Below are 11,252 nucleotides of genomic sequence, written 5' to 3'. Positions count from 1 at the left end.
AGAGAGAGAGAGAGAGAGAGAGAGAGAGAGAGAGAGAGAGAGAGAGAGAGAGAGAGAGAAAGACTTCACTCTCCAGATACAAAATACACATCTCATAGCCATGTCCCCAATGATATACTCCCTCCAGTCACACCCACCCACCTCCAGCTACCACTCAGTTAATTCCATCAGGGAATAATTCACTGAATAGGAATAATCCAATCATTTCTCCTCTCATCCTTCTTGCATTTTCTCACTCATGAGCTTCTGGGGACACCTCATATTCAAGCCATAATAATGTCTTTTGCCCTCAGGACCCTGGTGTACATCCAAGCCCTAAAGTGGTTCCTGAAAATGTAAGGTGGGCAGTGGGCATTTGTAGGATACATAGAAGCAGTTTCTTAGTATTGCACACTTTAATAGAATTGTGATACAAACTCTACATTAAATTTTGTATTTTTTCTAACTGTATTTTTTAAGTCCATAAGAAATTATAAAAAATAGTTTGAGTAGTATGTACAAAAGTAATCATTTATTTCAAAATATAATTTAATTGTGTAAACAAAGTGAAAATTATCAATGTAGTCTCTGTACATTTGATCAAACTAAGCCTTCTAACTCTGATATTCTATCACATTGATAGAATATCTCACACTAGTGTCATATGAAGTGCTCAAGGACAACAAGGCCTTTTTTTTTTTTTGCCAATTTAAGTCTTTATAGACCCTACCCTGTTGAAGAATAAAACCTGGAGCATCAGATCAGTCATCAAATGCCCTTTGGAAACCTGTCAGTCTCATCATTGAAGAGAATGAATTGAATTGGGAAATAATTTTATTATTTTTCATAAGCAAAAATGGGCATATGGTTGGGTAGCATGAAGATAGAGCTACACTGATCCCCTCCAGCCTTGGGATTTTTTGGTGCGCATAAAATGAATAAAGAGTCAAACAGTTGTTTGAGAAATATGAGAACACAAAGCAGGAGGATGGTGCAGGTGGCTTTGTGTTCAGGAGATGACTGGGAGGAGATTTGGGGGCTGTGGATGTGCTGGGCTCTCCTGCGGTGTCTGTAGAGGAGATTCACCATGTACTGGCTGGTGCAGACCACGGGGAGCACAAACACCAGATCATGAATCAAGAGGACATTTATATATGTCCCTGACTTCTGATTTCCAAACTGCCTAGTTTGACAGTATGCATGAACATAGCCACGACCAACCAGAGTGAAATTTCCGATGGCTGTGACAGATTCAATAACATGGATGTAGATGAGCATATTGATGACCCAGAAAGAAAGCAACAAGGGATACATGGATGCAGGGAACTTAAATTTAAGCCACACCAACTTAGAGTTCCTGGGACTGACCATGATGGCTTGAAATGCACTCAGGTGAGAGGTGGTGCATATGGAAACACCTCGGGTCACTCTGTATGAGAACAAAACTGTCTGACAACCAACATCATCCAAAAACTGTCTTACTCCCAAGGTTGATGCGACATCTGGTATCATGGTGAATATGACGGTTAGAATATTTGCAAAGAGCAACTGTGTAACAATGGGATCGATGTGCTTCTTGAGATGGGGTTTAACTAAGAAGATGGATGCATATAACATGAAAAGCAAGGTGTTCCTCAGGACACCAATGCACAGCTCAGAGATGAGGAAAACCCCAAAGATTGTGTCACTTTGGATCAACATCATCCTCTTCTTATCTATCAGTGCTGGGGATAAAATCAGGCCTTGGCACACCATAGGCAATTGCAGAGGTGCAGGACATCTGAGTTGCAAGAAGAGCCCAGGATCATTATCTTAAAGATGTGTTTGAAGTTTTAATGAGGACTACAGGCCCTGCAATGATAAATGAATAATCATTTAGAGTATGTTTTAAATATAGATTGTTAAGAAATATTGAGAATTCAGGGAGAGAAAAGCATGGTGAAATGTCCAGTTTTCTGAATTTTAGGGCCTGGATAGACACTTCCAGAGCCTGGATTGCAGGACCCCTGGGAAGAGCAGATCACAGAATGAAGCAGGGAAAGAAGGTGGGATTCAAGCCATCTACTGCCTTCTAAAATACTGAGCAGGGAACATGAGACCTGTATGAAGGGCAAGTGTGCAAGTTATCTGGCATGTTTTCTTAGCCTCAGACTCTGTTTCATATTCTGCCTATGCTTCTGTAGTCTCACCTAGCTGAAGAGCATGTTCCTTCTAACAGGCAGACTACCCAGTGTACTTCAACTTCTGCCTTGGAGATTTCAGGGCACACACCACTCCTCCATGTCAATAACTTCTGAACAATCTGACAACACAGTGTTTCCTACATGGGGACTTTTCACCTCCCTCCCTAACCATGGGTCAAACAGCAATGTTCTGAGATATTTGTGGATCTCAAAACTTCTGCTGAGCTGGAGACATGCAGAATGTCAAGCTCAATATAGGTCAGTCCTCAGGACAAATCTCAGGACACAAATTTCCAGCAGAATCTGCCCAGATACCATGGTTGATGGATCCAGGCTAACAAAAGGTCCCTGTATCCTGAGGCCTGAAAGATGTAGAAAATCCACTCTTTGGTCTTAATATTGCTGAATGCTTGTTGTGGACACAGAATTAATAGATTCACAAGTGCAAAATGCAACAGAAATGATATGACATTCTTTCAGGTTAATATTTAAATTGATGAAGTTATTGTCTCCAATGTATTTTTTGTATTTTGGAGTTTATTTCACTATTTCATTTGATTGGGAATACTTTCTTCCAATGACCCAGTTGATCCTTCACTCAAACCATACATAGCCTTTTTATTCCCTGCTGGACCTTTGGTCAATTCCATGTGTGGCTCCACACTGAACAAGTCCATGAGAACACTCTCAGGACATCCCAGGCTGCACTTTCAACACAATCCCTGCCTTGGCATGATCTGCATTGCATGATCCCACCCTCATTACCCTGTTAATGTAGCAGCACTCAATTTATTTATTGAACACCCACAGTGTTTGAGCACTGTTCCTCCACAGGCTCATTTGTGCCTTCCACCAATTATGCAATTTAGGTTTATGAGTTAGAATTGTTTAAAATCATGATTCTTTACATATTTGTCTATGGTGATCATACTCTGATTTTTAAAGTTCATGATGTTTTGAATATGTTTTCTGATGGTTTCAAGTGATACCTGATCATTTATAATTTTCCACTTTCTCTAAGCATGCCCCCTTACAGTGAGGCAGAGATTTTACCTCAGCCATTTTATTTCCTTCACAGGGCACTTGCCCCTAGCTATCCTAAGTCATTTATAACATGATCATCCAGACCTATTCACAATATTCCTTCAGTATCAGTGGAGATCAGACTCCCTCTTGTTGGAGGTCGGAGGCCAGGGATTGTTTCCAGCCTCTCTTCTTGGAATGAGAATCCATTTGCACAGCCTGGATGGATGAGGGGGATCTGTCTCATTGTAGGTGAGCAGAGAAAGTGGACCACAGCAGTGAGGAGAGCATCCTGGGGCCTGAGGAAGTTCATGTACACCACTCTTGAACTCTCAGGAGGGAAAATTATCAGGGAAATGGATGAATGTCAGTCTAAAGCCATGATAGGATGCAGATGAGTTGCAAACCAGAGAAAGAGGGTGTGCAGCATGGAAACAGCAGGAAAGGAATTTAAAGCTCCTGCTTAGATGCTGTCAGCCCCCCAGCCCACAGGTTTGGGAGAGCAGGAACTGATGTCAGATATTTCACTTTTGATATCAGCATGAAATTAAAGTATCTTTGGTAGAACAATATGTATGTGGGTGTATTAATTACATCATTTCACCATTCCCCACTGTTTTTAAATCACAATGCACTGTCTGCACCACAAGTATAAATGCAATGATAATCATTTAAAATAAACAAATATGCATCAAAATGAGACAAATTATGGGAAAGACATTAAGTTCCTTGGAAGTCTAGCATGTGAAATCAGACAGACAGGGAAAGTCACTAATCATACTTCTGAGAAAAACAGTTTTAAAATTTTGAGCACCAGTACACATATCATCAATATATATAAAGAAAAAACATGGCTCATTAATAGACCACAGTGGGAGATTTTACTCAGATCTTTCCACACAAAGGGATATGCACAGGAATGTCAGGATGTATTTAACTAATCATGTCAAATCACTCTTTACTGTTATATAGAGGATTACCATGGCAGTCCTGGAAAATACCCACCATTCCCCTTGGGGCACTTGTGAAGCAAAATTAATCTCAGGTTAGTATTTTAATAAAATGAATGTCTATTAATATTTAATGGTATATATATATATATATATATATATATATATTCATCAATACATCAATTTAAAGGTTGCCTTGAAAACATGTAAGTCTGAGTTGAGTAGAAAGGGAGAATTAAAATGAAATATATACTAATGAATATCAATGAGCCATTGAAAATGAATATGAGAGCATGAGAAAAATCAGAGAGCACAGGAGACCCAAGATTGTTGTGGAGTTGAATGGCAATTTCATGTAGGTGTTATGAGAAAACTCAAGATATTCACATCAAGAATGTTTGTCAGAGACTTTAAACAAAACTCAGTTTATACAATGAAATGTAAGCAGAGCTATAACAGATCCTAACATACACAAGAAATGAAAGAATGGAGATAGAACAGGCATGAGTGAAGGAAAAGAGAATTATAGTTAGAAACTAAAAGACAGGAACATACAGGAAAATTATAATAGAAATGATAGAAAGATTTGAAAATGACTCAATTCTCCTTGAGAAGCTCAATCAGAGTAAAGGGTATATGCAAAAGGACTTACTACCTCTCTCTTGAGTCTGAGTGCTGCTGGTTCCCGGCTCCAAGCAGTTGCCCTCTCCAACAGGGTGAGCCTGTTGGAATGGCTGAGTCTCAACAGCACAGCCTGTGTTTCAGGGACAGAAGGAAAGAACCTCTCCTCCCAGGGAACATCAATCAGCTTGTCCTCTGCTGCCTCAATGACCTTGTTTACCAGGAATCATTTTGATGCACCCAGAGGAAGCAACAAATCCTCTCCCGAATGCATAGTGACTCTCTGGGTGTAACTGTTAGGTTACTAATTAGGAGTCCTCAGTCATCACTTGAGGATGTGTTTTCCCTGGATGAACTGCTTCAGAAAGTAAACTTGAAGATCTAGAAAGCCACTAATAGTTTCCATGCAACTAACAGAAATGACCACACCCCTTGATCCAAGCTCACCCTGAGCTGGACCCCAGACAACTTGCTGGTTTATCCATGGGAGACCACTGTGCCTGCTGCACCTATTACAGTGCACACTATAATGCCATAAACCCCAAGTATTCTATCTAACTCTTCCACATTTGTACTTCTGCATTGTTTTAAAGCATAGAAAAATCTTCTTTGAAAAATACTAACATTTAACTTTAAATTTAAATTTTGCTTCCACTTCTACAAAGGATCCAGAAAGTCACAAAGTGTCATTACCACAAATTAACCCTCTTGGAGATGGAGGGGTGACAATTAAGTATCCCATGAAGTCCTTATGAACTCCTACACTCAACCTTACTTGTGCATGCATGGATTTGGTGCTAACAAGTAGTTTGTGAATGATGTCCAGGGGACCTGTGCACAATGCTGTAAGTACATTCTAGGGCTGGACCTGAATAGCATTGCTAAGACTCTGAGTCAGCACTGGCACCTGAGTTCCCAGAAGATGTCAACAAATATATGGAACACATCCTATGTATTAAATATTAAGCATAAATAAGGTCAAGTGTTTTGAACTAAATGTCCGTGTGCCCTGCAGAGAAACCAACAATTATTCGGAATATAAGTTTGAATGTTATGGTAGTATTAAAAGTGGTATAGTCAAAACATTCACATTATTAAACATACTGTGGTTGAACATATACCTTCCACTCAGAGGTCTCCAGGTCAGATGTGACCTGCTACTGAGGTCCATGTTGTCCCAACCCGAATTTTGCATTCTGGTGAGACTGTTTTTAGAAGATGCCCCTCTCAGGGCTCTGCAGCAGAGAGGGGCTTGTAGACTAAACTCCCTGGTCCATGTGTTCAACTTTGGGCTACCAAATCTCCCCTTAAGTCAGCACAACACTCAATAAACACCAAACAATGAGTTAACAAATAAGTTGTAGTTATTCACCTCCAAATTTAGGGAATCACAAAATTGCATCAACAAAATAAAACTTTTCACACAGCAATAAAAACACTTGCTGATATTTGAATAGTGAATATAATCCAAGCAATAGAGGATATGAAGAATGAACAAATGGAAAACTTAGAGTTCAGCATCTACATACCAAAGACAACCCTCATAGAACTAGAAAAGAACAGTCCCAGATGCATTTGGAAGAATGAGAACCATCATAACCAAAGCAATTGTGAGTCAAAAGAGGGATGCTGTGACAGAATGAAATTAAAACTTTCTCTCTCATCCTGCATGAAATTAAACTCAAAGGGGTCAAAGACTTAAGCACTAGAACAGAGAGTCTGTACCTACTAGAAGAAAAGGTAGGCCCAAATCTTCAACATGTTGGCTTAGCATCTGACTTTTTTGACGAGACCCCTAAACTGCAAGAAGTTAAATCAAGAATCAATAAATGGGATGGATTCAAACTGAAAAGCTTCCTCTTAGCAAAATGAATAATCAATAATGTGCAGAGAGAGCCTATAGATTGGGAAAATATCTTTACCACATGCACCTCAGATAAAGTATTAATCTTCAGGATATATAAAGAACTTAAAAAAACTTAACACCAAAAATCAAACACACACACACACACACACACACACACACACACACACACACAAATAGCCCATTCAATAAATGGACTGAGGAAATGAGCTGACACTTCACAGAAGAAGATATACAATTGACCAACAAATATATGAAAAAATTTTCAACATCTCTAGCAATTAGAGAAATGCAAATCTAAACTCCTCTAGAATTTCATCTCACTCCAGTGAAAATGACAATTATCAAGAACACTAGCAACAATAAGTCTTGGTGAGAATGTAGGTGAAAAGGCATACTCATACATTGCTGGTGGGACTGCAAATTGGTGCAAACAATATGGAAAGCAGTATGGAGATTCCTGAGAACTCTTAGAATGGAACTACCATTTGACCCAGCTCTCCCATTCATTAAGAACTATCCCAAAGCTATCCCAAAGGACTTAGGTGCCCTTCAACAGATAAATGGATAAAGAAAATGTGGTACACATACACAATGTAATTTTACTTGGTCTTAAAGAAGAATGAAATTGTGGCATTTACTGGTGAATGGATAGAGTTGGAGAGTATGATAAGTGAAATAAGCCAAACTCAAAAAACAAAAGGCCAAATGTTTTCTGTGATATGCAAATGCTAATTCACAATAAGTGGGGGGGGGCACTAGGGAAGAATAGAGTTATTTTAGATTATGTAGAGAGGAGTGAAGGGAAGAGAAGGGGTATGGGGTAGGAAGGATAGTAGAGACACTATTACCTCATGTACACACATGACTACATGACCAATGTGATGCTACAATATGCACAATCAGAAAAATGAGAAATTATATTCCATTTACATATGATTCATCACAACACATAAATGCATCTATTGTCATGTATAAATAATAAGAACAAATACAATTTTTTTAAATTGAAAAAAAAAAGAGGGATGCTGGTGACACCACAATATCAGACCTCAAATTAGCTTACAGAGATACAGTAACAAAAACAGCACAGTTTTCTGGCACCAAAACAGACATTAAGATGAATAGAATAGACTAGAACACAAGGGCATACACACATAGGTATGGTTATGTGATACTAGACAAAGGTGCCCATAACATACTTTGAAGAAAGAAAATCTTGTTAACAAATGGTGTTAGGAAAACTGGATAATCATATGTAGAAGAATGTGACCTCTCATCTTGCAGAAAAGTCAACTAAAATGGATCTAAGACCCAGGTAATAGGCCAGAAACTTTAACTCTAGAAGAAAATACATCCCCAGAACTCAAATCTGTGGGCATAGACAATGTGACAATGTAGGGTGTGCCAGGCTAGCTCAGGCACAGGTAAGAGCTGAAGGAGTCATAACCCAGACCCTGGGAATTGGGTAAAAGCAGGCTTGTGGTGAGCAACCTGCAAACTTGTTTATTGCAGGAGAAACCATACATATTATACACTTTTAACTCAATCACAATGTGCCATGGGGGATCAGACCACCAGGCCCCTATACAGGTTCTCTTGGTAACACTAGGTAAATTTGGGGACAGTTGTTTACTTTCCTAAGTGACCAGAGTGGAATGCTCCTCTCTGTAGGTATTCCTGATGGCATGAATGTGTGAAGGTTTTCCTTACACACTTGAGACCTTCACAGCTGCTAGCCAAGACTTAGGATTTCTCCCAACATTTCCCCCACTTTCATTAATTTGGACAAGGGTCCTTCAGGAGGACCTGGTTGACCTGAACCTTCGTGAGTCTCTTCTTGAAAATGGACCACAAACATTTAAGAAGAGCAAGAATTATAAGAGTAGAGACTAGTCCTAACATTATTAGATTTGTAGTATTCATCATGTTTTTTAGCTTTGACCATATTTATTATATTGTAGTTGTATCAAATTGATTAACCCTGATTTTTGTCATGTTCATAATTTCCTGTTCAATGAGGCATGTCACAGTGAGAAATTTTTGTGACCATTCAGCCTTAAATTGTTGCACAAGTAAATCTCTGGCATGTGTAAGGTTATGAATAGTAACATCTTTTATACAAACAGATGAAGGCTGAAAGATAATGGCACACTGAAAACTTTTTGTTACCATTAAATAAGCTATTTGCTGTTGTTGTATGTATATTTGGGCTTGTAAATTATGTATGCCATCAAAGGTAAGTGTGGCTAATGTTGTAAACATAGAACAAGTCAGAGGCCATAGAACAAATCAGAGGAGATGTGTATAGTTTGTTGAAGGGCAGCAGCGGTGGATCCAGACTGGATTAAGGCAGCAGTGGAGGCAGCTGTGGCAGTGGTAGAAGCAATCAAGGTGACAGCTATAGCAGCAGAGATTCCAAAGTCTTGTCATCTGTAGGATCCAGTTGATGGTTGTGATTAGAGTGATTCTGTTAATGTGATAGGGAACATTAGATCCATGTCAGTAACCATTGTATACAGAAATGAGGGGATATGAACTGTGATATGAAGTGGGATATTAATAGCCAGATGGTTAGCAAGAGCACAGCTTAATTGTGTGCAGTTAATCATGCTACCTGTGAGGGTGGTCAAATTGAAGTTTGAAACTTGAATAACATAAAATGGAGGATGTACAAACACTTTATCTTGCCGGTGGTAATGGCCTTTATCTCCATATACTGTGGCATTATGGAATTTCAGAGGAGAAAGGACTATGCAAGTGTACTTGTTGCATAGGTTTTTTTTTTTTTTTTTTTTTTTTTTTATGCCAAAGGGGTTACTAGCACTATCAGCCTCGAAGTGAAATACTGTGCCTGCAGATGAATCATTGAATGATAGATCAGTGAAGACCACAGGAATGGCTGCATCATGATAAGTCAGCATTCCATTAATTCCAGTTACGTAGGGTCCATGGCATAGAACACGAGGCAGAGGGTAATTAAATGTATTAGGTTTGGAGCAGTCAGGAAGGGTACATTGGGGCTTCATTGTGTCATTGGGGGCATCTGGATAGAGATCTGTCTCCTCGATATTGTCTAGTGGTCCCTGAAAGTAAATGGGATTAGCCAATGTAGGACCACCAAGGCCTGATTTGTTGGCCTTTGGTGACTTAAGTCATGCACCTTGCATCTTTCTAGGGATTCTATGTCATTCAGGAGACAAAGGATGTTATTAGTCCAGCAATATTTCAGAAAGATGCCTCCATTACTTGGATAATTGAATTGGATGTGATCATCAGTATGAAATAATATAATTGTAAAAGTTGTATTTATAAGCAGAAACTTAGAGAATTATATCAATGCTGATGTTAATGGGTGACTTTGTTGGGGCATTTGGCAGCATAGTGGAAAACTTAGGAAATGAAGGAGCCTGTTTACGGACCATCTGAAGTACAGGGGGTTGATAAACAAGTGTCCAAAGGTTGGGGGGAGAACTAACCTGTGTGGTACTTACCTGAGAGTTAGTAGTTGTAATAACACACATGAGTAAGAATAGAGTGCTTGGGCTATGGTCCCCAGATGGTGACATCACCATGGTTTGGTTGGCTAATGCCTTTATGTCACCCCATGTTATCTTGTGGGCTCTCCGATGTGGGGGCCATTGTCATTGTTTCTTGTCCGATAGGCTTAAACTTTGGAATGTGGCTAGTGGTGGCTGGCTTGACATTTCTGGCTGGTATCCAAATGGGGTTAGGAGTGGACTCTGGGAAAACACAAGCAAATCCTCATCCCTGGGTGATAAGAGGGTGTGGTCCTTGCCATGTGCCTGTGAGTGGGTCTTTCCAGTGAATCAGGGGTAAGGGGGTCAGAGAAGGAAAGGAGCCCCAATGTTTATATGCAGGGCTCAGTCTGATCCTATCAAATGTGAGAAAATTAAGTGTGAATAGAATGTGTGTGAGTGCGAGGTTAGGGTCCAGGCATATAAGAATGTCCTTTTGTTTTTGCAATGTTTCCTTTAATGTGTGATTTGTCCTTTCAATTATTCCTTGCCCTTGTGTGTTATATGGAATGCCAGTTGAGTGGGAGATACCCCATGATGTTAAGAACTGCTGGAAGCTGGAAGAGGTGTAGGAAGGCCCATTATCAGTTTTTATGGCCCAAGGAACTGCCATCATTAATATAGCCATTTCTATAGCCTTTATTACGTTGGAGGTTTTTTTCTCCAGACTGTGCAATAGCAAAAATGAGCTTGGAATAGGTGTCCACAATATGTACATATGTCATGTACATTTTTAAATTTGCCAAATGAAGGAATATGGGTAACATCCATTTGCCAGAACTTGTTAGGGGATAGGTCTCTAGGATTAACTCCTTAAGGTTGCAGGGGACCAAATGGTGCTGTAGAGGCACAATGTTTACAAGCTTGCACCATATGTTTACATTGTACCAAAGTGAGTTCAGGAAACAAAACCTTCAAATTGCTAACTGACATGTGAAACTTAGTATGTAGTATGTGTGCTCACTCTAAGGCACTCAATGAAATGGAGTAACATGAGATAAGTTTGTCTATTTTATCATTATCCTGAGCAATGATCCCTGGCAGATTTGCATGGGATCATACATGAATAATATACCATGAAAACTGTCTGCTT

At 39.5% G+C, this 11,252-nt stretch overlaps 1 pseudogene across 1 annotated transcript; it reads right to left on the bottom strand.

Moving 5' to 3' along the window:
- Positions 1-740: 740 nt before the first annotated feature.
- LOC306648514 (vomeronasal type-1 receptor 4-like) lies at positions 741-1,680 on the bottom strand (annotated as a pseudogene). The gene has a single exon. The product of its transcript is annotated as a vomeronasal type-1 receptor 4-like (transcript).
- Between the last annotated feature and the right edge of the window lie 9,572 nt (positions 1,681-11,252).

This window comes from Sciurus vulgaris, assembly GCF_902686455.1.
Source record: "Sciurus vulgaris genome assembly, chromosome: 17".
Classification (NCBI taxonomy): Eukaryota; Metazoa; Chordata; class Mammalia; order Rodentia; family Sciuridae; genus Sciurus; species Sciurus vulgaris.
Note: the sequence above shows the minus strand (reverse complement) of the source record. Positions and strands in the feature narration are given on the sequence as shown.